The sequence below is a fragment of the Ranitomeya imitator genome, chromosome 1 (genome assembly GCF_032444005.1).
Source record: "Ranitomeya imitator isolate aRanImi1 chromosome 1, aRanImi1.pri, whole genome shotgun sequence".
NCBI lineage: Eukaryota > Metazoa > Chordata > Amphibia > Anura > Dendrobatidae > Ranitomeya > Ranitomeya imitator.
Genome location: NC_091282.1, coordinates 694,906,500 through 694,933,108, shown reverse-complemented (window position 1 = coordinate 694,933,108; position 26,609 = coordinate 694,906,500). Strand labels below are relative to the sequence as shown.

The window sequence follows — 26,609 nt, the reverse complement described above, 5'->3', positions numbered from 1 at the left end:
GAAACCCACAACGCTTAGCATACTCCAAGTCCATCAAATTCAGGGCAGCGCCTGAATCCACAAATGCCATGACAGAATACGATGACAAGGAGCAGATCAAGGTAACGGACAGAAGAAATTTTGACTGTACCGTACCAATGGTGGCAGACCTAGCGAACCGCTTAGTGCGCTTAGGACAATCAGAGATAGCATGAGTGGAATCACCACAGTAGAAACACAGCCCATTCAGACGTCTGTGTTCTTGCCGTTTAACTCTGGTCAAAGTCCTATCGCACTGCATAGGCTCAGGTTTAAGCTCAGGTACTACCGCCAAATGGTGCACAGATTTACGCTCACGCAAGCGTCGACCGATCTGAATGGCCAAAGACATAGACTCATTCAAACCAGCAGGCATAGGAAATCCCAACATGACATCCTTAAGGGCTTCAGAGAGACCCTTTCTGAACATAGCTGCCAGCGCAGATTCATTCCATTGAGTGAGCACGGACCACTTTCTAAATTTCTGACAATATACCTCTATCTCATCCTGACCCTGACAAAGAGCCAGCAAATTTTTCTCTGCCTGATCCACTGAATTAGGTTCATCGTACAGCAATCCGAGCGCCAGGAAAAACGCATCGATATTACTCAATGCAGGATCTCCTGGCGCAAGAGAAAATGCCCAGTCCTGATGGTCGCCGCGCAAAAAAGAAATAACAATCAAAACCTGTTGAACTGGATCACCAGAGGAGCGAGGTTTCAAGGCCAGAAACAATTTACAATTATTTTTGAAACTCAGAAACTTAGTTCTATCTCCAAAAAACAAATCAGGAATAGGAATTCTTGGTTCCAACATAGCTTTCTGATCAATAGTATCTTGAATCTTTTGTACTCTTGCCGAGAGCTGATCCACAAATGAAGACAGACTTCTAATGTCCATCGCTACACCTGTGTACTGAACCACCCAAATGTCTAGGGGAAAAAAAAGGCAAAACACAGTGCAAAGAAAAAAAAATGGTCTCAGAACTTCTTTTTTCCCTCTATTGAGAATCATTAGTACTTTTGGCTTCCTGTACTGTTATGAAAGGCAATTCAGTACTACAATGGACATAGCGGTCAGAGCACATACAGTGATCTGACAATAACCCAAAATCATAGAACGAGCTCTGAGACGTGGGAACTCTGCAGACCGCAATCCCTAATCCTCTCCAAACAACCCTAGAGGCAGCCGTGGATTGCGCCTAACTCTGCCTATGCAACTCGGCACAGCCTGAGAAACTAACTAGCCTGAAGATAGAAAATAAGCCTACCTTGCCTCAGAGAAATACCCCAAAGGAAAAGGCAGCCCCCCACATATAATGACTGTGAGTTAAGATGAAAAGACAAACGTAGAGATGAAATAGATTCAGCAAAGTGAGGCCCGACTTTCTTAACAGATCGAGGATAGAAAAGGTAACTTTGCGGTCTACACAAAACCCTAAAGAACACCACGCAAAGGGGGCAAAAAGACCCTCCGTACCGAACTAACGGCACGGAGGTACACCCTTTGCGTCCCAGAGCTTCCAGCAAAACAAATAGACAAGCTGGACAGAAAAAATAGCAAACAATAGCAAAGAAGAACTTAGCTGTGCAGAGCAGCAGGCCACAGGAATGATCCAGGGAAAAGCAAGTCCAACACTGGAACATTGACAGGAAGCCAGGATCAAAGCATTAGGTGGAGTTAAGTAGAGAAGCACCTAACGACCTCACCAGATCACCTGAGGGAGGAAACTCAGAAGCCGCAGTACCACTTCCCTCCACCAACAGAAGCTCACAGAGAGAATCAGCCGAAGTACCACTTGTGACCACAGGAGGGAGCTCTGCCACAGAATTCACAACACCGATTCTAACGCATCGGGTATTCTAGAATATGCATGTCCCCGTAGTATATGGACAATGATGATTCCAGAATTCGCGGCAGATTGTGCCTGTCGCTGATTGGTCGAGGCAACCTTTATGACATCATCGTCGCCATGGCAACCATTATGACATCTACGTCGCTGTGCCCGTCGCTGAATCAGAAACGTGGGATTTCTACGTCCTTTATGACATCATCGTCGCTGTGCCCGTTGCTGATTGGTCGAGGCCGCCAGGCCTCGACCAATCAGAGACACGGGATGTCTACTGTCATGATTCCAATGGCAGGGAATCACAAAAGGACAAGCACCAACGAGCTCTAGGGTGATGGAACCTGAGCTGACCGCGACCCTAAACCTGAACACACAAATAACAATAGCCGGGGAACGTGCCTACGTTGATCCTAGACGTCTCGCACCAGCCGAAGATCTAACTTCCCCTATTAGAAGAAACACAGACCTCTCTTGCCTCCAGAGAAATACCCCACAGAAATAGCAGCCCCCCACATATAATGACGGTGAAATGAGAGGAAGGCACATACACAGTATGAAATCAGATTCAGCAAAATGAGGCCCGCTAAAACTAGATAGCAGAGGATACAAAAGTAAACTGCGCGGTCAGCAAAAAACCCTTCAAAAAACCATCCTGTAATTACTTGAACTCATGTTCCAACTCATGGAACATGAGGAGCAATTACAGCCCGCTAGAGCAACCAGCAGCAAAGAAACAATTATATGCAAGCTGGACAAGACAAAAATAAATCAAAACGTGGAACAAGAAAATCAAAAACTTAGCTTGTCCTGAAGATTACTGAAGCCAGAAGCTGAGGTAACAAAACACTCTGATAACCTTGATAGCCGGCGGGGAAATGACAAGAAAGCCCGGTTAAATAGGAAACTCCCAAATCCTAATAGAACAGGTGGACACCAGAGACAGCAGAACACAAATCACCCAGTACCATCAGTAACCACCAGAGGGAGCCCAAAAACAGAACTCACAACAGTACCCCCCCCTTGAGGAGGGGTCACCGAACCCTCACGAGAACCACCAGGGCGACCAGGATGAGCCCTATGAAAAGCGCGGACCAAATCATCAGCATGAACATCAGAGGCAACCACCCAAGAATTATCCTCCTGACCATAACCCTTCCACTTGACCAAATATTGGAGTTTCCGTCTGGAAACACGAGAATCCAAGATCTTCTCCACAACATACTCCAATTCTCCCTCCACCAGCACCGGAGCAGGAGGCTCAGGCGAAGGAACAACAGGTACCTCATACCTCCGCAACAACGACCGATGGAACACATCATGAATAGCAAACGATGCCGGGAGATCCAAACGAAACGACACAGGGTTAAGAATTTCCAAGATCCTATAAGGACCGATGAACCGAGGCTTGAACTTAGGAGAAGAGACCTTCATAGGAACAAAACGAGAAGACAACCACACCAAGTCCCCAACACGAAGTCGAGGACCCATGCGGCGACGGCGATTAGCAAACTGCTGAGCCTTCTCCTGGGACAACTTCAAATTGTCCACCACATGACTCCAAATCTGATGCAACCTATCCACCACCATGTCCAATCCAGGACAATCAGAAGGCTCCACCTGACCAGAGGAAAAACGAGGATGAAACCCCGAATTACAAAAGAAAGGAGAAACCAAGGTAGCAGAACTAGCCCGATTATTAAGGGCAAACTCGGCCAGCGGCAAAAAGGTAACCCAGTCATCCTGATCAGCAGAAACAAAACACCTCAAATAAGTTTCCAAGGTCTGATTAGTTCGCTCCGTCTGGCCATTCGTCTGAGGGTGGAATGCAGACGAAAAGGACAAATCAATGCCCATCTTAGCACAGAACGTCCGCCAAAATCTAGACACAAACTGGGATCCCCTGTCAGAAACGATGTTCTCCGGAATCCCATGCAAACGAACCACGTTCTGGAAAAACAGAGGGACCAACTCCGAGGAGGAAGGCAACTTAGGCAAGGGTACAAGATGAACCATTTTAGAAAAGCGGTCACACACAACCCAGATGACGGACATTTTTTGAGAGACAGGGAGATCCGAAATAAAGTCCATGGAAATGTGCGTCCAAGGCCTCTTCGGGATAGGCAAAGGTGACAACAATCCACTGGCTCGAGAACAGCAAGGCTTAGCCCGAGCACAAACCTCACAAGACTGCACAAAAGAACGCACATCCCTCGACAAGGAAGGCCACCAAAAAGACCTGGCCACCAAGTCTCTAGTACCAAATATTCCAGGATGACCTGCCAACGCAGAAGAATCGACCTCAGAGATGACTCTACTGGTCCAGCTATCCGGAACAAACAGTCTCTCAGGCGGACAACGATCAGGTTTACCCGCCTGAAACTCCTGCAAAGCACGTCGCAAGTCTGGGAATACGGCCGACAAAATCACCCCATCCCTAAGGATACCAGTGGGCTCAGAATTTCCAGGGGAGTCAGGCACAAAACTCCTAGAAAGAGCATCCGCCTTCACATTCTTTGAACCTGGCAGGTATGAAACCACAAAATTGAAACGAGAGAAAAACAGTGACCAACGAGCCTGTCTAGGATTCAGACGCCTGGCAGACTCAAGGTAAATCAGATTTTTGTGATCAGTCAAGACCACCACACGATGTCTAGCACCCTCCAGCCAATGACGCCACTCCTCAAATGCCCACTTCATGGCCAAAAGTTTCCGATTACCCACATCATAATTCCGCTCAGCGGGCGAAAATTTTCTAGAAAAGAACGCACATGGCTTCATCACCGAGCAATCGGAGCTTCTCTGTGACAAAACCGCCCCCGCTCCAATCTCGGAAGCATCAACCTCAACTTGGAAAGGAAGCGAAACATCAGGCTGACGCAACACAGGAGCAGAAGAAAACCGGCGTTTAAGTTCCTGAAAGGCCTCCACAGCCGCAGGAGACCAATCAGCAACATCAGCACCCTTCTTAGTCAAATCCGTCAAACACTAGAAAAATTAGTTATAAAACGACGATAGAAATTAGCAAAGCCCAAGAACTTCTGCAAACTCTTAAGAGATGCAGGCTGCGTCCAGTCACAAATAGCCCGAACCTTGACGGGATCCATCTCAATAGTAGAAGGGGAAAAAATATACCCCAAGAAAGAAATCTTCTGGACTCCAAAGAGACACTTTGAGCCCTTTACAAACAAGGAATTAGCCCGCAGGACCTGAAACACCTTCCTGACCTGCTGAACATGAGACTCCCAGTCATCAGAAAAAACTAAAATATCATCCAAATACACAATCATAAATTTATCCAGATATTCACGGAAAATATCGTGCATAAAGGACTGGAAGACTGAAGGAGCATTAGAAAGTCCGAAAGGCATTACCAAATACTCAAAATGGCCCTCAGGCGTATTAAATGCGGTTTTCCACTCATCACCTTGCTTTATTCGTATAAGATTATACGCACCCCGGAGATCAATCTTAGTGAACCATTTAGCCCCCTTAATGCGAGCAAACAAATCAGTCAACAAAGGCAAAGGATACTGATATTTTACGGTAATCTTATTCAAAAGACGATAATCTATACAAGGTCTCAAGGACCCATCTTTCTTGGCCACGAAAAAAAAACCTGCTCCCAAAGGGGACGAAGATGGACGGATATGTCCCTTTTCCAAGGACTCCTTAACATAATCCCGCATAGCAGTATGCTCTGGCACTGACAGATTGAACAAACGACCTTTAGGAAATTTACTACCAGGAATTAAATCTATAGCACAATCGCAATCCCTGTGAGGAGGAAGCGAACTGAGCTTAGGCTCCTCAAAAACATCCCGATAATCCGACAAAAATACAGGAACCTCAGAAGGAGTAGATGAAGCGATAGAAATCGGAGGTGCATCATCATGAACCCCCTGACATCCCCAGCTTAACACAGACATTGTTTTCCAGTCAAGGACTGGATTATGAGTTTGTAACCATGGCAGACCAAGTACTAGAACATCATGTAAATTATACAACACCAGGAAGCGAATCACCTCCTGATGAACGGGAGTCATACGCATGGTCACTTGTGTCCAGTACTGAGGTTTATTCATAGCTAAAGGTGTAGAGTCAATTCCCTTCAAAGGAATAGGGACTTCCAGAGGCTCAAGACTAAACCCACATCGCTTGGCAAATGACCAATCCATAAGACTCAGGGCAGCGCCTGAATCTACATAGGCATCGACGAAAATGGATGATAATGAGCAAATCAGAGTCACAGACAGAATGAACTTAGACTGTAACGTACTAATGGCAACAGACTTATCAACCTTTTTTGTGCGTTTAGAGCATGCTGATATAACATGAGCTGAATCACCACAATAAAAGCACAACCCATTTTTCCGCCTATAGTTTTGCCGTTCACTTCTAGACTGAACTCTATCACATTGCATTGTCTCAAGTGCCTGTTCAGAAGACACCGCCAAATGGTGCACAGGTTTGCGCTCCCGTAAACGCCGATCAATCTGAATAGCCATAGTCATAGACTCATTCAGACCCGTAGGCGCAGGGAACCCCACCATAACATCTTTAATGGCCTCAGAAAGGCCATCTCTGAACTTTGCAGCCAGGGCGCACTCATTCCACTGAGTAAGCACTGACCATTTCCGAAATTTTTGACAATATATTTCTGCTTCATCTTGCCCCTGAGAGAGAGCTAATAAAGCTTTTTCAGCCTGAATCTCTTGGTTAGGTTCCTCATAGAGCAAACCCAATGCCAGAAAAAACGCATCCACATTAAGCAACGCAGGATCCCCTGGTGCCAATGCAAATGCCCAATTTTGAGGGTCACCCCGCAGGAAAGATATAATAATCTTAACCTGCTGAGCAGGGTCTCCAGAAGAGCGAGATTTCAAAGAAAAGAACAGCTTGCAATTGTTCCTAAAATTCAGAAAACTAGATCTATCTCCAGCAAAGAACTCTGGAATAGGAATTCTAGGTTCAGACATAGGAGCATGTACAACAAAATCTTGTATATTTTGAACCTTAGCAGCAAGACTATTCAAGCTGGAAGCTAAACTCTGGACGTCCATGATAAACAGCTAAGGTCAGAGCCATTCAAGGATTAAGAGGAGGAAAAAAAAAAAAAATCAGCCAGGCTGCAATTAGGGCTAGGCAGCAACCTCAGAGGAGAAAAAAAAAGAAAAAAAACTTCCTCAGACTACTTTTCCTCCTACTTCAGCCCAAACATTTTGTGGCCGGCTATACTGTCATGATTCCAATGGCAGGGAATCACAAAAGGACAAGCACCAACGAGCTCTAGGGTGATGGAACCTGAGCTGACCGCGACCCTAAACCTGAACACACAAATAACAATAGCCGGGGAACGTGCCTACGTTGATCCTAGACATCTCGCACCAGCCGAAGATCTAACTTCCCCTATTAGAAGAAACACAGACCTCTCTTGCCTCCAGAGAAATACCCCACAGAAATAGCAGCCCCCCACATATAATGACGGTGAAATGAGAGGAAGGCACATACACAGTATGAAATCAGATTCAGCAAAATGAGGCCCGCTAAAACTAGATAGCAGAGGATACAAAAGTAAACTGCGCGGTCAGCAAAAAACCCTTCAAAAAACCATCCTGTAATTACTTGAACTCATGTTCCAACTCATGGAACATGAGGAGCAATTACAGCCCGCTAGAGCAACCAGCAGCAAAGAAACAATTATATGCAAGCTGGACAAGACAAAAATAAATCAAAACGTGGAACAAGAAAATCAAAAACTTAGCTTGTCCTGAAGATTACTGAAGCCAGAAGCTGAGGTAACAAAACACTCTGATAACCTTGATAGCCGGCGGGGAAATGACAAGAAAGCCCGGTTAAATAGGAAACTCCCAAATCCTAATAGAACAGGTGGACACCAGAGACAGCAGAACACAAATCACCCAGTACCATCAGTAACCACCAGAGGGAGCCCAAAAACAGAACTCACAACAGTCTACGTCCTTTATGACATCATCGTCGCTGTGCCCGTTGCTGATTGGTCGAGGCCGCCAGGAATCGACCAATCAGAGACGCGGGATTTCCAGGACAGACAGACAGACAGACGGAAAAACCCTTAGACAATTATATATATACTAGATTGTGGCCCGATTCTAACGCATCGGGTATTCTAGAATATGCATGTCCACATAGTATATGGACAATGATGATTCCAGAATTTGCGGCACACTGTGCCCGTCGCTGATTGGTCGAGGCAACCTTTATGACATCATCGTCGCCATGGCAACCATTATGACATCTACGTCGATACTGTGCCCGTCGCTGAATCAGAAACGTGAAATGTCTACGTCCTTTATGACATCATCGTCGCTGTGCCCGTTGCTGATTGGTCGAGGCCTGGAGGCCTCGACCAATCAGAGACGCGGGATTTCTACGTCGATGCTGTGCCGGTCTCTGATTGGTCGAGGCCTGGCGGCCTCGACCAATCAGAGAGCCGGGATTTCCAGGACAGACAGACAGACAGACAGACGGAAAAACCCTTAGACAATTATATATATAGACTAGACTGTGGCGCGATTCTAACGCATCGGGTATTCTAGAATATGCATGTCCCCGTAGTATATCGACAATGATGATTCCAGAATTCGCGGCAGACTGTGCCCGTCGCTGATTGGTCGAGGCAACCTTTATGACATCATCGTCGCCATGGCAACCATTATGACATCATCGTCACTGTGCCCGTTGCAGATTGGTCGAGGCCTGGCGGCCTCGACCAATCAGACGCGGGATTTCTACGTCCTTTATGACATCATCGTCGCTGTGCTCGTCGCTAGGCCTCGACCAATCAGAGACGCGGGATTTCTACGTCGATGCTGTGCCGGTCTCTAATTGGTCGAGGCCTGGCGGCCTCGAACAATCAGAGAGCCGGGATTTCCAGGACAGACGGAAAAACCCTTAAACAATTATATATATACTAGATTGTGGCCCGATTCTAACGCATCGGGTATTCTAGAATATGCATGTCCCCGTAGTATATGGACAATGATGATTCCAGAATTCGCGGCAGACTGTGCCCGTCGCTGATTGGTCGAGGCAACCTTTATGACATCATCGTCGCCATGGCAACCATTATGACATCTACGTCGATACTGTGCCCGTCGCTGAATCAGAAACGTGAGATGTCTACGTCCTTTATGACATCATCGTCGCTGTGCCCGTTGCTGATTGGTCGAGGCCTGGGGGCCTCGACCAATCAGAGAGCCGGGATTTCCAGGACAGACAGACAGACGGAAAAACCCTTAGGCAATTATATATATAGATATATATAAACACACATATACACATTATATAGATTCAAGATTCAAAGAAGCTTTATTGGCAGGACCAAATACACATCAGTTTTGCCAAAGCAAGTGTATAGAGGCAATAGGGATAGGGACTGAGGGGATGTTGGGTAGGAGCTGTGGGGGGAGGTGGATGGGGCAGATCCAGGTTGGGGGCTATAGTCCATGGCATAGGGGAGGTGGATGGGGCAGATCCAGGTTGGGGGCTATAGTCCATGGCATAGGGGAGGTGGATGGGGCAGGTTCAGGTTGGGGGCTATAGTCCATGGCATAGGGGAGGTGGATGGGGCAGGTCCATTGGGGGATATATACACATATACAGGTCCTTCTCAAAAAATTAGCATATAGTGTTAAATTTCATTATTTACCATAATGTAATGATTACAATTAAACTTTCATATATTATAGATTCATTATCCACCAACTGAAATTTGTCAGGTCTTTTATTGTTTTAATACTGATGATTTTGGCATACAACTCCTGATAACCCAAAAAACCTGTCTCAATAAATTAGCATATCAAGAAAAGGTTCTCTAAACGACCTATTACCCTAATCTTCTGAATCAACTAATTAACTCTAAACACATGCAAAAGATACCTGAGGCTTTTATAAACTCCCTGCCTGGTTCATTACTCAAAACCCCCATCATGGGTAAGCCTAGCGACCTGACAGATGTCAAGAAGGCCATCATTGACACCCTCAAGCAAGAGGGTAAGACCCAGAAAGAAATTTCTCAACAAATAGGCTGTTCCCAGAGTGCTGTATCAAGGCACCTCAATGGTAAGTCTGTTGGAAGGAAACAATGTGGCAGAAAACGCTGTACAACGAGAAGAGGAGACCGGACCCTGAGGAAGATTGTGGAGAAGGACCGATTCCAGACCTTGGGGAACCTGAGGAAGCAGTGGACTGAGTCTGGTGTGGAAGCATCCAGAGCCACCGTGCACAGGCGTGTGCAGGAAATGGGCTACAGGTGCCGCATTCCCCAGGTAAAGCCACTTTTGAACCATAAACAGCGGCAGAGGCGCCTGACCTGGGCTACAGAGAAGCAGCACTGGACTGTTGCTAAGTGGTCCCAAGTACTTTTTTCTGATGAAAGCAAATTTTGCATGTCATTCGGAAATCAAGGTGCCAGAGTCTGGAGGAAGACTGGGGAGAAGGAAATGCCAAAATGCCTGAAGTCCAGTGTCAAGTACCCACAGTCAGTGATGGTGTGGGGTGCCATGTCAGCTGCTGGTGTTGGTCCACTGTGTTTCATCAAGGGCAGGGTCAATGCAGCTAGCTATCAGGAGATTTTGGAGCACTTCATGCTTCCATCGGCTGAAATGCTTTATGGAGATGAAGATTTCATTTTTCAGCACCTGGCACCTGCTCACAGTGCCAAAACCACTGGTAAATGGTTTACTGACCATGGTATTACTGTGCTCAATTGGCCTGCCAACTCTCCTGACCTGAACCCCATAGAGAATCTGTGGGATATTGTGAAGAGAAAGTTGAGAGACGCAAGACCCAACACTCTGGATGAGCTTAAGGCCGCTATTGAAGCATCCTGGGCCTCCATAACATCTCAGCAGTGTCACAGGCTGATTGCCTCCATGCCACGCCGCATTGAAGCAGTCATTTCTGCCAAAGGATTCCCGACCAAGTATTGAGTGCATAACTGAACATTATTATTTGTTGTTTTTTTTGTTTGTTATTAAAAAACACTTTTATTTGATTGGATGGGTGAAATATGCTAATTTATTGAGACAGGTTTTTTGGGTTATCAGGAGTTGTATGCCAAAATCATCAGTATTAAAACAATAAAAGACCTGACAAATTTCAGTTGGTGGATAATGAATCTATAATATATGAAAGTTTAATTGTAATCATTACATTATGGTAAATAATGAAATTTAACACTATATGCTAATTTTTTGAGAAGGACCTGTATAATCTACATTTTAAAAAAAATATAAAAGTTTAAATCACCCCCCTTTCGCCCCATTCAAAATAAAACAATAATAAAAAAAAAATCAAACATACACAAATTTGGTATCGCCGCGTTCAGAATCGCCCGATCTATCAATAAAAAAAAAAGGATTAACCTGATCGCTAAACAGCGTAGCGAGAAAAAAAATTTGAAAAGCCAGAATTACATTTTTTTGGTCGCCGCGAAATTGCATTAAAATGCAATAACGGGCGATCAAAAGAACATATCTGCATCAAAATGCTATCATTAAAAACATCATCTCGGCACACAAAAAATAAGCCCTCACCCGACCCCAAATCACGAAAAATAACGCGAGTATTGGAAAATTGAGCAATTTTTTTTTCTTTTAGCAAAGTTTGACATTTTTTTTTACCACTTGGATAAAACGTAACCTAGACATGTTTGGTGTCTATGAACTCGTAATGACCTGGAGAATCATAATGGCAGGTCAGTTTTAGCATTTAGTGAACCTACTAAAAAAGCCAAACAAAAAACAAGTGTAGGATTGCACTTTTTTTTGCAATTTCACCGCACTTGGAATTTCCCCATTTTCTTGTACACGACATGGTAAAACCAATTATGTCGTTCAAATGTGCAACTTGTCCCGCAAAAAACAAGCCCTCCCATGGCCATACTGACGGAAAAATAAAAAAGTTATGGCTCTGGGAAGGAGGGGAGTGAAAAACGAGAACGCAAAAAGGCAAGGTTGTGAAGGGGTTAAAGGGGCAGCTTGCGCATTATGCTAAATGCAATTAGCTAGTTGCTGAGAGGCATTTTGCATAAGTAGTACACCTGCATGATTCCAATAGCTGGAAGGCATTTTGTATAAAAGACTCTCTCCCCTAGTGAGTGGCCAAACAACATAGTGAATCATTAATTGGTAAGGTGTACTGAGTTGTGGCCAGTGCCCTGAAAGTATATCTCTGGGCCCCTTGTGGCAAGTCCTGTGTACATAGTCCCCTGGTCCCGGTGTGCAAGTCCTGTATCCATAGTCCCCTGGACACGGGGAGGACAGTTCTGTGTCTGTAGTCCCCTGAATCCAGTGTGGACAGTCCTGTGTCTGTAGTCCCCTGGTCGAAGTGTGGACAGTCCTGTGTCCGTTGTTCCCTCGTCCCAGAGCGGCCAGTGCCTGAACCTCATCCCCTGGTCCCAGAATGGCCAATATCTAAACCTCGTCCTCTGGTCCCGGAGCAGCCAGAGCCTGAACCCTGTCCCAGGAGCCGGTAGTGCCTGAACCCCATCTCCTGGTCTCGGAGCGGCCAGTGCATCAACGCTATTCCCCGGTCCATGAGTAGTCCAACCCTGATCCGGAATCCTAGACTGGCATGTCTGAACTAAGCCCTAAAGTATTGTCAGTATACCTGACCCCTGATGTCAGCAGCTGCAGTACTGAGTTCTGCCCAAGAGTGGCACCTGGTGGCTACCTGCTGCACAAGCCCGACATAACCACTTAGGGCAAGTTCCCACAGTCATTAAACGCTTTGTACATCTGTAGCGTTCATCCCACAGCGGCCAGATGTTACAGCATAGTGGATGGGATTTCAAGGAATCCCATTTCCACTATGAGTGCATGGATGCCTCCAGCTTCCCTGCTGAGACAGACATGCGGCACGTCTTTCCAGACCGCAGCATGTCTGTTTATCTTTTGGAAACATTCAGTCCCCGCAAGATAAATATCACCTGTACAATGTATTGGGCGCGGTGATTCCGCACGGTTCAATGAACACATGCAGAATCACCTGCGTTCAAAAGCCAGCAGCTCTTTGGAAGGAGGCTCCAGTGAACACCAAGGTAGCCACTTAGTTATGCCCCCCTTCCTGGGTAGACCTGGTTCTGTGGCACAGTGGTTCCACAAATCCATGTGCATCAAAGCTGGGGGTAACAGTCTGCTCTTCCCAGCCATGACTGCAACATATAACATAGCAAAAGCTATATCAATACTATGGTCATTTAACCTTAATTTTTAGAAAACTATTGGTTTGCGATTTCATTTTTTTGTTTTAGATAGAGTGAAAGATCGATTGATATATAGTGATATAATAATATAATAATAGATAGATAGTAGTGATGAGTGGGCTTGCTCGGCGCTGCTCAATACCCGACGATCAAGCATCGGGGTGCTCAGTCACACATTACTCAGCCTGGTCCTCAAGAACATGCTTCAGTTCCTGCCCCACGTTTTGCGGCTGTTTTACAACCACTAAACATGCGGGAATTGCCTGCCAATCATGGTAATGCTGTAGCCATGTCGCCGAATGGCATTACTGTGATTGGTCAGCCGTATAGCATCATCAAGTCTATTTAAGACCCGGTGACGCAATGCTTGCCACAGTGTACCCCGGAAACAGAATAGGGAGAGTTACTGGAGAATGGAAAGTTTGCATTAGAGGCATCTGGGCAAGGTTTATATTGCCTTAGGCCGGGGTCACACTAGCAAGTTTTACGGACGTATGAGAGGCGCAAAAACTACGCATTGCACACGGACCAATGATTCTCCATGGGGCAGCTCCTATCTGCCGTATATTTCGCAGCCGTATTTTACAGGCGTAGAAAATCACAGCATGCTGCGTTTGTTAGCGTATTGCGCAAAAAATACGCCAATGCAAGTCTATGGGGGCGAGAAAAATATAAATTACACACAGACCAAGTGTGACTTGCGAGAAATACGCAGCGGTGTTCTATAGAAATAGAAAAGCTGTCAGTTCAGCACGGTGTACAGTAAAATCACACTGACAGGATCGAATAGAATAGCGAAGATAAATGTCTACACATAGTATAGGAATATATATATATGTCAGTGAGACACACATATATATCTACTATAAGATTGTCTAACGGTCACTTCCGTCTGTCTGTCGGTCACAGATATTCATTGGTCGCAGCCTCTGTCTGTCATGGAAATCCAAGTCGCTGATTGGTCATGGCTGTTTTGCCGCGACCAATCAGTGACCGGCACAGTCCGGCAGAAAAATGGCCGCTCCTTACTCCCCGCAGTCAGTGCCCGCTCCATACTCCCCTCCAGTCAGCGCTCACACAGGGTTAATGGCTGCATTACACCGCATTATGCCGCAGTGTAACACACTCCATCAACGCCGCTATTAACCCTGTGTGACCAACTTTTTACTATTGATAATGCGTATGCAGCATCAATAGTGAAAAAAAAATCTAATGGTACAAATAATAATAAAAAAAAAAAGGTTATTCTCACCCTCCGCCGTCGCATCCTCTCCTCGGGAGTGCAAGAGGCAGGTTGCGGAGGCAAGGATGCTATACGAGAAGGACCTTCCATGACGTCACTGTCATGAGACCGCGACATCATCACAGGTCCTGCGCTCACCAACACTGGGACCGGAGGCTGCCGCTAGATAGCAGAAAAGCCGGTAATTTAATTGCCGGCTTTTGCTATCTCCTTCCCAAACCCGACAGGATATGAGACATGGTTTACATACAGTAAACCATTTCATATCCCTTATTTTTTAACATATTCCTCACTACTAATGTTCCAAGTGTCTGTGTGCCCAATTTGGGGGCTCTAGCTATTAAAATAAAGGGTTAAATCACGGAAAAAATTGGCGTGGGCTCCCGCGCAATTTTCTCCGCCAGAGTGGGAAAGCCAGTGACTGAGGGCAGATATTAATATCCTAGAGAGGAACCATGGTTATAGGACCCCCCTGGCTAAAAACATCTGCGCCCAGCCACCCCAGAAAAGGCACATCTGGAAGATGCGCCTATTCTGACACTTAGCCTCTCTCTTCCCACTCCCGTATAGCGGTGGGATATGGGGTAATAAAGGGTTAATGTCACCTTGCTATTGTAAGATGACATTAAGCCAGGTTAATAATGGAGAGGCGTCAATAAGACACCTATCCATTATTAATCCAATAGTAGTAAATGGTTAATAAAACACACACATTAGGAAAAAAGTATTTTATTGAAATAAAGACACAGGGTGTTGTAATAGTTTATTATACTCTCAATCCAATTGAAGACCCTTGTCACCTGAAACAAAGTGAAAATAAAAAATGAACAATATCCCATACCTGCCGTCGTTCAGTCTTGTCCCACGATGTAAATCCATCTGAAGGGGTTAAATAATTTTACAAGCAGGAGCCTGCTAATGCAGCCGCCCCTGCCTGTAAAAACTGGGGAATGAATGGAAAGCAGGGGAACGTAGCTACCTAGACTTGCGGTACTGCGCCCCCTGCTGGTATAACCTCAGATGAACTCGAGCGTGGGAAAATATTCCGAAAAATTCCCACGCTCGAGTTCATCTAAGGTTATGCCAGCAGGGGGCGCTGGCATAATATTTCTTTATCTAAATAAAAAAACAAACAATAAAAGCACACACATTTAGTATCGCCGCGTCCGTAACGACCCGACCTATAAAACTGTCCCACTAGTTAACCCCTTCAGTGAATACCGTAAAAAAAAATAAAAAAAAAACACGAGGCAAAAAACAACGCTTTATTATTATACCGCCGAACAAAAAGATGGATATAAATAACCATGGTACCGCTGAAAACATCATCTTGTCTCGCAAAAAAACGAGCCACCATACAGCATCATCAGCGAAAAATAAAAAAGTTACAGTCCCCAGAATAAAGCGATGCAAAAATAATTATTTTTTCTATAAAATAGCTTTTATCGTATAAAAAGAGCCAAAACATAAAAAAAGGATGTAAATGAGGTATCGCTGTGATCGTACAGACCCGAAGAATAAAACTGCTTTATCCATTTTACCAAACGCGGAACGGTATAAGCGAGCCCCCAAAAGAAATTCATGAATAGCTGGTTTTTGGTCATTCTGCCTCAGAAAAATCGGAATAAAAAGCGATCAAAAAATGTCACGTGCCTGAAAATGTTACCAATAAAAACGTCAACTCGTCCCGCAAAAAAACAAGACCTCACATGACTCTGTGGACCAAAATATGGAAAAATTATAGGTCTCAAAATGTAGTAACGCAAAAAATATTTTTTGCAATAAAAAGCGTCTTTTAGTGTGTGACGGCTGCCAATCAAAAATCTGCTAGAAAACCCGCTAGAAAAGTAAATCAACCCCCCCTTCCCCCCAACCCCCCCTTCCCTTAGTTAGGGAAACAAAAAAATGTATTTATTTCCATTTTCCCATTAGGGTTGGGGCTAGGGTTACAGTTAGGGCTGGGGCTATAGTTAGGGTTGGGGCTAAAGTTAGGGTTAGGGTTGGGGCTAAAGTTAGGGCTAAAAATAGGGTTGGTGCTAAAGTTAGGGCTAAAAATAGGGTTGGGGCTAAAGTTAGGGTTTGGATTACATTTACGGTTAGAATTATGGTTAGGGGTGTGTCAGGGTTAGGGGTGTGGTTAGGGTTATGGTTGAGATTAGGGTTAGGGGTGTGTTTGGGATAGGGTTTCAGTTAGAATTGGGGGTTTCCACTGTTTAGGCACATCAGGGGCTCTCCAAACGCGACATGGCGCCCGATCTCAATTCCAGCCAATTCTGCGTTGAAAAAGTAAAACAGTGGTCCTTCCCTTCCGAGCTCTCCTGTGCACCCAAACAGGGGTTTACCCCAACATATGGGGTATCAGCATACTCAGGACAAATTGGACAACAACTATTGGGTCCAATTTCTCTTGTTACCCTTGGAAAAATAAAAATTTGGGGGCTAAAAAAACATTTTTGTGGGAAAAAAATTAATTTTTATTTTCACGACTCTGCGTTATAAACTGTAGTGAAACACTTGGGGGTTCAAAGTTCTCACAACACATCTAGAAAAGTTCCTTGGGGGGTCTAGTTTTCAGTTTCCAAAATGGTGTCACTTGTGGGGGGTTTCTACTGTTTAGGTGCATCAGGGGCTTTGCAAATGCAACGTGACGCCTACAGACCAATCCATCTAAGTCTTCATTCCAAATGGCACTCCTTCCCTTCCGAGCTCTGCCATGCACACAAACAGTGGTTCCCCCCCACATATGGGGTATCAGCGTACTCAGGACAAATTGGATAACAACTTTTGGGGTCGAATTTCTCCTGTTACCCTTGGGAAAATACAAAACTGGGGGCTAAAAAATAATTTTTGTGAAAAAAAATAATTTTTATTTTCACGGCTCTGCATTATAAACTGTAGTGAAAGACTTGGGGGTTCAAAGCTGTCAAAGCACAGCTAGATAAGTTCCTTAGGGGGTCTACTTTCCAAAATGGTGTCACTTGTAGGGGGTTTCAATGATTAGGCCCATCAGGGGCTCTCCAAACGTGACATGGTGTCCCATCTCAATTCCAGTCAATTTTGCATTGAAAAGTCAAACAGCGCTCCTTCCCTTCCGAGCTCTGCCATGCGCCCAAACAGTAGTTTACCCCCACATGTGGGGTATCGGCGTACTCAGAACAAATGGCACAACAACTTTTGGGGTTCAATTTCTTCTCTTACCCTTGGGAAAATAATACAAATTGGAGCTGAAGTAAATTTTTTGTGAAAAAAAGTTAAATGTTAATTTTTTTTTAAACATTCCAAAAATTCCTGTAAAACACCTGAAGGGTTAATAAACTTCTTGAATGTGGTTTTGAGCACCTTGAGGGGTGCAGTTTTTAGAATGGTGTCACACTTGGTTATTTTCTATCATATAGACCCCTCAAAATGACTTCAAATGTGATGTGGTCCCTAAAAAATATTGGTGTTGTAAAAATGAGAAATTGCTGGTCAACTTTTAACCCTTATATCTCCCTAACAACAAAAAAATTTGGGTTCCAAAATTGTGCTTATGTAAAGTAGACATGTGGGAAATGTTACGTATTAATTATTTTACATGACATATCTCTGTAATTTAAGGGCATAAATATTAAAAGTTGGAAAATTGCAAATTTTATTTCCGTTTTTTTCACAAATCAACGCAAGTTACATCGAAGAAATTTTACCACTATCATGAAGTACAATATGTAACGAGAAAACAAGGTCAGAATCGCCAAGATCCGTTAAAGTGTTCCAGAGTTATAACCGGTCATTAAAGTGCAAACCACCCTTAGGGCTTAAGGGGTTAAACTAAATGTTTAATTTAATAAAAAAAACAGCAACATTTTTTGCTTGGGCTCCCGCGCAATTTTCAAGTCCAGAGTGGGAAAGCCAGCAACTGGGGGCCGGTGTTTATAGCCTGGGAAGTGGGTAATACCCATTGATCTTCCCAGGCTATGAATAGCAGCTCGCAGCTGTCTGCATAGCCTTTACTGGCTATTAACCCCTTCCCGACCTGTGACGCCACGTAGGCGTCATGAAAGTCGGTGCTGTTGTGAATTCTGTGGTCAAGCTCCCTCCTGTGGTCATGAGTGGTACTTCGGCTGGTTCTGTCTATGAGCTTCCTCTGGTGGATGTGAGTGGGGCTGCGGCTTCTGAGTTTCCTTCCTCAGGTGACGAGGTTAAGTCGTTAGGTGCTGCTCTATTTAACTCCACCTAGTTCTTTGTTCCTGGCCTCCAGTCAATGTTCCAGTATTGGTCTTGCTTTCTCCTGGATCGTTCTTGTGGCCTGTCTGCCCTGCATAAGCTAAGTTCTGCTTGTGTTACTTTTGTTTGCTATTTTTTCTGTCCAGCTTGCTATATTGGTTTTTCTTGCTTGCTGGAAGCTCTGAGACACAGAGGGAGCACCTCCGTACCGTTAGTCGGTGTGGACGGTCTTTTTGCCCCCTCTGCGTGGTTGTTTGTAGGTTTTTGTGCTGACCGCAAAGCTATCTTTCCTATCCTTGGTCTATTCAGTAAGTCGGGCCTCACTTTGCTAAAATCTATTTCATCCCTGTGTTTGTATTTTCATCTTAACTCACAGTCATTATATGTGGGGTGCTGCCTTTTCCTTTGGGGAATTTCTCTGAGGCAAGGTAGGCTTATTTTTCTATCTTCAGGGCTAGCTAGTTTCTCAGGCTGTGCCCGAGGCGTCTAGGTCTGGTCAGGAACGCTCCACGGCTACCTTTAGTGTGGTATGATAGGATTAGGAATTGTGGTCAGCAGAATTCCCACGTCTCAGAGCTCGTCGTATGTGATTAGCAACTATCAGGTCATTTTCTGTGCTCGTAACCACCAGGTCCATTGTGGTTCTGAATCACCTGTTCATAACACGGTGCCAATCGGACCTGTGATGCCTATGTGGCGTCATGGAGGGATCGCGTCCCTGCAGATCGGGTGAAAGGGTTAACTCCAATTTCACCTGATCTGCAGGGACAGGGGGAGTGGTACCTCAGCCCAGGGGGTTGTTCCCCCCCCCCCACGTGGCTACGATCGCTCTGATTGGCTGTTGAAAGTGAAACTGCTAATCAGAGCGATTTGTAATATTTCACCTATGAAAACTGGTGAAATATTACAATCCAGCCATGGCCGATGCTGCAATATCATCGACCATGGCTGGAAACCATGATCTGCCCTCCCCCCCCACCACCGTTCTCCTCCCCAGTCCTCCGTCCTGTGATCCACTCCCCCCCGTCCTCCTGTCCGCTCCCCTCGTGCTCCGATCCCACACCCCCCGTGCTCCGATCTCCCCCCTCATACTTACCGAGCCTCCCGATGTCCGTCCGTCTTCTCCATGGGCGCCACCATCTTTCAAAATGGCGGGCGCATGCGCAGTGCGCCCACCGAATCTGCCGGCTGGCAGATTCTTTCGAGGTACATTTTGATCACTGTGATAAAACCTATCACAGTGATCAAAATAAAAAAAATAGTAAATGAGCCCCCCCTTTATCACCCTTATAGGTAGGGACAATAATAAAATAAAGAAAATATATATATTTTTTTTTCCACTAGGGTTAGGGTTAGAACTAGGTTTAGGGTTAGAACTAGGGTTAGGGTTAGAACTAAGGTTAGGGTTACAATTAGGCTATGTGCACACAGTGCGGATTTGGCTGCGGATCCGCAGCGGATTGCCCGCTGTGGATTCGTAGCAGTTTTCCATCAGGTTTACAGTACCATGTAAACCTATGGAAAACCAAATCCGCTGTGCCCATGGTGTGGAAAATACTGCGCGGAAATGCTGCTTTGTATTTTCCACAGCATGTCAATTCTTTGTGCGGATTCCGCAGTTTTTTACACCTGTTCCTCAATAGGAATCCGCAGGTGAAATCCGCACAAAAAACACTGGAAATCCGCGGTAAATCCGCAGGTAAAACGCAGTGCCTTTTACTTGTGGATTTTTCAAAAATGGTACGGAAAAATCTCGCACATAGCGTTAGGGTTGGAAATAGGGTTAAGATTAGGCTTGTGGTTAGGGTTATGGTTAGGGCTGTGTTGGGGTTAAAGTTGTGGTTAGGGTTGGGATTAGGGTTGGGATTTGGATTAGGGTTGGGATTGGGGTTACGGGTGTGTTGGGGTTAGGGTTGTGGTTAGGGGTGTGTTGAGGTTAAAGTTGTGGTTAGGATTAGGGTTGGGATTGGGGTTACGGGTGTGTTGGGGTTAGGGTTGTGGTTAGGGTTGGGATTGGGGTTAGGGTTGTGGTTAGGGTTATGGCTACAGTTGGGATTAGGGTTAGGGTTGTGGTTAGGGTTATGGCTACAGTTGGGATTAGGGTTAGGGGTGTGTTGGGATTAGTGTTTGAGTTAGAATTGAGGGGTTTCCACTGTTTAGGCACATCAGGGGTCTTCAAACGCAACATGGCGCCACCATTGATACCAGCTAATCTTGCGTTCAAAAAGTCAAATGGTGATCCTTCCCTTCCGAGCCCTGACGTGCGCCCAAACAGTGGTTTACGCCCACATATGGGGTACCAGCATACTCAGGACAAACTGGGAAACAAATATTGGGGTCCACTTCTCCTGTTACCCTTGTGAAAATAAAAAATTGCTTACTAAAACATAATTTTTGAGGAAAGAAAAATGATTTTTTATTTTCACGGCTCTGCGTTGTAAACTTCTGTGAAGTACTTGGGGGTTCAAAGTGCTCACCACATATGTAGATAAGTTCCTTGGGGGTCTAGTTTCCAAAATGGGGTCACTTGTAGGGGGTTTCTACTGTTTAGGCACATCAGGGGCTCTGCAAATGCAACATGACGCCCGCAGACCATTCCATCAAAGTCTGCATTTCAAAACGTCACTACTTCCCTTCCGAGCCCCAACGTGTGCCCAAACAGTGGTTTACCCCCACATATGGGGTACCAGCATACTCAAAACAAACTTGGCAACAACTATTGGGGTCCAGTTTCTCCTGTTCCCTTGTGAAAATAAAAAATTGCGGGCTAAAAATTTTTGAGGAAAGAAAAATGATTTTTTATTTTCACGGCTCTGCGTTATAAACTTTTGTGAAGCACTTGGGGGTTTAAAGTGGTCACCACATATCTAGATAAGTTCCTTGGGGGGTCTAGTTTCCAAAATGGGGTCACATGTGGGGGAGCTCCGATGTTTAACCCCTTCATGACGTTGGGATTTTTCGTTTTTCCGTGTTCGTTTTTCACTCCCCTCCTTTCCAGAGCCATAACTTTTTTATTTTTCCATCAATTTGGCCATGTGAGGGCGTATTTTTTGCGGGACGAGTTGTACTTTTGAACGACATCATTGGTTTTAGCATGTCGTACTAGAAAACGAGAAAAAAATTCCAAGTGCGGTGAAATTGCAAAAAAAGTGCAGTCCCACACTTGTTTTTTGTTTGGCTTTTTTGCTAGGTTCACTTCATGCTAAAACTGACCTGACATTATGAGTCTCCAGGTCAGTACGAGTTCATAGACACCTAACATGACTAGGTTATTTTTTACCTAAGTGGTGAAAAAAAATTCAAAACTTTGCTTAAAAAAAATAAATAAATAAATAAAAAAAATTGCGCCATTTTCCGATACTCGTAGCGTCTCCATTTTTCATGATCTGGGGTCGGTTGAGGGCTTATTTTTTGCATGCCGAGATGACGTTTTTAATGATAGCATTTTGGTGCAGATACGTTCTTTTGATCGCCCGTTATTGCATTTTAATGCAATGTCGCGGCGACCAAAAAAACGTAATTCTGGAGTTTCAAATTTTTTTCTCACTACACTGTTTAGCGATCAGGTTAATGCTTTTTTTTATTGATAGATCGGGCGATTCTGAACGCGGCGATACCAAATATGTGCAGATTTGATTTTTTTTTATTGATTTATTTTGATTGTGGCGAAAGGGGGGTGATTTAAACTTTTATTTTATTTTTTTTTTTTTTTTTACTAGAAGCAGGCACAGCACGATCGGCTCTGCTACATAGCAGCGATCTGATGTTCGCTGCTATGTATCAGAAATGCAGGTGTGCTGTGAGCGCCGACCACAGGGTGGCACTCACAGCTGCACTCAAGGACCTCTATGGTTACAATACTGAAGCATCGTCGACCTCAGATCATGTGACGGGGGTCGGCAATGCCGTCATTTCCGGCCGCCCGGCTGGATGCGGTAGTTAAATGCCGCTGTCTGCGTTTGACAGCGGCATTTAACTAGTTAATAGGCGCGGGCAGATCGCGATTCTGCCCGCGCCTATTACGGGCACATGTCAGCTGTTCAAAACAGCTGACATGTCCCGGCTTTGATGCGGGCTCACCGCTGGAGCCCGCATCAAAGCGGGGCTTCTGACCTCGGACGTACTATCCCGTCCGAGGTCAGAAAGGGGTTAAGCACACAGGGGCTCTCCAAACGAGACATGGTGTCCGCTAACAATTGGAGCTAATTTTTCATTCAAAAAGTCAAATGGTGCTCCTTCCCTTCCGAGCCCTGCCATGTGCCCAAACAGTGGTTTACCCCCACATGTGAGGTATCGGCGTACTCAGGAGAAATTGCACAACAAATTTTACGATCCATTTTATCCTGTTGCCCATGTGGAAATGAACAAATTGGGGCTAAAATAAATTTTTTGTGAAAAAAAAAAGGTACTTTTTCATTTTTACGGATCAATTTGTGAAGCACTTGGGGGTTCAAAGTGCTCACTATGCATCTAGTTAAGTTCCTTGGGGGGTCTAGTTTCCAAAATGGTGTCACATGTGGGGGAGCTCCAATGTTTAGGCACAGGGGCTCTCCAAACGCGACATGGTGTCTGCTAAAGATTAGAGCCAATTTTTCATTGAAAATGTCAAATGGCGCTCCTTCCCTTCCGAGCTCTCCCATGCGCCCAAACAGTGGTTCCCCCCCACATATGGGGTATCGGCGTACTCAGGACAAATTGTACAATAACTTTTGGGGTCCAGTTTCTCTTTTTACCCTTGGGAAAATAAAAAAAATTGTTGCTAAAAGATCATTTTTGTGACTAAAAAGTTAAATGTTCATTTTTTCCTTCCATGTTGCTTCTGCTGCTGTGAAGCACCTGAAGGGTTAATAAACTTCTTGAATGTGGTTTTGAGCACCTTGAGGGGTGCAGTTTTTAGAATGGTGTCACTTTTGGGTATTTTCAGCCATATAGACCCCTCAAACTGACTTCAAATGTGAGGTGGTCCCTAAAAAAAATGGTTTTGTAAATTTCGTTGGAAAAATGAGAATTCGCTGGTCAAATTTTAACCCTTATAACGTACTAGCAAAAAAAAATTTTGTTTCCAAAATTGTGCTGATGTAAAGTAGACATGTGGGTAATGTTATTTATTAACTATTTTGTGTCACATAACTCTCTAGTTTAGCAGAATAAAAATTCAAAATTTGAAAATTGCAAAATTTTCAAAGTTTTCGCCAAATTTCCATTTTTTTCACAAATAAACGCAAAAATTCTAGACCTAAATTTACCACTAACGTGAAGCCCAATATGTCACGAAAAAACAATCTCAGAACCACTAGGATCTGTTGAAGCGTTCCTGAGTTATTACCTCATAAAGGGACACTGGTCAGAATTGCAAAAAACGGCCAGGTCATTAAGGTCAAAATAGGCTGGGTCGTGAAGGGGTTAAATACCATCAGCGCACGTGTAAACATGTCAACAATCGCGACGCCCAATGATCGAGCAAAATGATTGTTGGATTGTTTATGGTGAAACAAAATTCATTGTTCTCAGCAGCACATCGCCCGGTGTAAGGTGCAAAAATGCTTGCATGTAAACGCAACAAAACGTTTGAGTATGATGGTGCACACATGTAAGCATTTAGGCCATGTTCACACAATCCTTTTTTTAATGCGGAACCGCCGTGATTTTCCCGCTGCGGGTCCGCAGCTGTTTTCCATGCAGGGTACATTACAATGTACCCTATGGAAAACAGGAACTGCTGTGCCCACATTGCGGAAAATCCCGAAAAAAGCCGCGCTGAATAGCTGCGGTAAAAAAGAAGTACCATGTCACTTCTTTTTGCGGAACTGCAGCGGTTCTGCACCCATTGACCTCCGTTGTGAGGTCAAACCCGCAGTAAAACCCGCAGACGAAAAAAATATCTGCGGGTTTTCTGCGGTTTGTGGTGCAGAACCGCTGCAGCAGGAAGTGCGTGGGCGGAGTGTGGCTGTCCCCCCCGTGCCCCAATCTCACCCCCCCCCATGCTCCGATGCCACCCCCCGTGCTCCGACGCCCCCCGCCGTGCCCTAATCTCCTCCCCTTATACTTACCGGGCCTCCCGGTGTCCGTCCGGCCGTCTTCTCCCTGGGCGCCGCCATCTTCCAAAATGGCGGGCGCATGCGCAGTACGCCCGCCGAATCTGCCGGCCGGCAGATTCGTTCCAGGCACATTTTGATCACTGTGATAACCTCACAGTGATCAAAATAAAAAAAAAAGGTAAATGCCCCCCCCCCCTTTATCACCCCCATAGGTAGTAACAATAATAAAATAAAGATTTTTTTTTTTTTCCCCCACTACAGTTAGAACTAGGGTTAGGTATAGGGTTAGTGGTAGGGTTAGGGTATTTTCAGCCATTTTAACCCTAAAAAAACTTCCTAGAAAACAAACAGACTCTGCAGAGAAAACTGCATAAAAAAACTGTACTAAAAAACGCATAAAAAAAACGCACCAAAAAACGCACCTGCGTTTTCTGCCAAGAGCTGCGGTTTTTAGTGCAGAAAAAACAGCAGGGAAATCAGGAACGTGTGAACATGGCCTTAGGGTCCTACTTTAAACTTTTGCCCAGGGCTCCATTCTAAAACCGGCCCTGGTCCCACTACCTAACAATTGTAACAGAATGTGTATGAGGCCCTCCTTTACATCTAAGGCCAGGGTCACACTTGCGAGTGCAATGCGAGAAACTCGCCTCAATACCCGGCACTGCCGCCGGCACTCGGACTGAAGCGTTCGGCTACATAGAAATACATGCAGGTCCCGAGTGCCGGCGGCAGTGCCGGGTACTGAGGCGAGTTTCTCGCATTGCACTCGCAAGTGTGACCCCATCCTAATACAAGGTGTATCCGAGTCCCTCTTTCTAATTATTGGCAGTTCTTAGTAGGAAGAAGAAAATATGTAGCCCTAAAAGGAACTTTGGTTTTTAGGCTGCAGCGTATTTTCACCATTTGAGGCAATGAGAAAGTGAACAAACAAAGCAAAAACACTACGTGTGAACATGGAGTACGGGGTGGAGGAGGCGGGCGTTGGTTTTCTCTTTTTAATGTTGCCGTATATACAAGTCATTATACAGGACAGAATGGTTCCTAACATTTTTACCTGTAAAATCCATTTTATCTTTGGTTTTGTATGTTTTATTGTCAGTCCGTAAAAGTGGCGTCATACTCTGACAACATTGTTCCCAGCAGTGACCTGGGAGTCACAGATGCGTCCAGGCATCTTCCCCATGCCATTTCAGCTGTTTCCACCCATTTCAGAGATTTTCCTGCACCCACCAGCCCTCCTGGTAGGGTCTGCCAAAAAAAAGGGTCAAGTTTTCCATTGACTTCCATTATACTCATTATAAGAATGTGAGAGTCTGCGCTTTATCGCGTATATGTGCTTAAACTTTTGCATTTATTTATATTTTACTTTCACCTTTTCTTCTCTTCTGCTATCTCCCGCTCATGACGTGCTACGTCCGTCATTGGTCGTTAAGGGGGTTAATATAAGTACCACAAAGTCTACATCTCCTATCATCATGTGCAAAACTTAGAAAAACATACCGATCAGTGCTAGTGACAAAACAAACCATTAACGAACATCAATACTTCACACATCAACGTAATAAAGTGCTACAGTGCATAATAGGGCAATACTGAGTACATGTGTGCGCAGAATCTGAGGAAATACTCACCAAGCATTATACTAATTGTAGTCAGAGGGACAAAAAACACCGATGGCTGCATCCAGGAAGGGCTGCTGCACGTGTCTGCGCTTGTCACAGCTTATTAGCCAATAGAAAATCAGCTAGCTAAAAAAAAAAAGACCAAAACAACTTGGGCATGCTCACTGGGCACCTGATGGTTGAAGATGCCATCTTGGAAAAGGGCAGCTTGCCCTGAAGTTATTTACATCAATGACGCAGGTATTTGAAGCAAAAAATAATATGTGGAAACTGTTTCAGGAGGGGAACTAATCCCTCTGCTGCAGTTAATAAGATGGTATCAGCATTTTAGTAACAAGTCATATTTAAAGGGGCCATGCTTAAGGAAGCTATAGCTTCTACCACATCCAG

General features: G+C 44.9%; 1 long non-coding RNA gene across 1 annotated transcript in view; it reads right to left on the bottom strand.

Moving 5' to 3' along the window:
* LOC138642492 (uncharacterized) overlaps positions 1-26,305 on the bottom strand; it is a 38,364-nt gene extending 12,059 nt beyond the window's left edge. The window contains exon 1 of the long non-coding RNA XR_011314049.1: positions 26,229-26,305. This is a non-coding gene — a long non-coding RNA (uncharacterized lncRNA). The remainder of the gene's footprint in view (positions 1-26,228) is intronic.
* Positions 26,306-26,609: the final 304 nt, after the last annotated feature.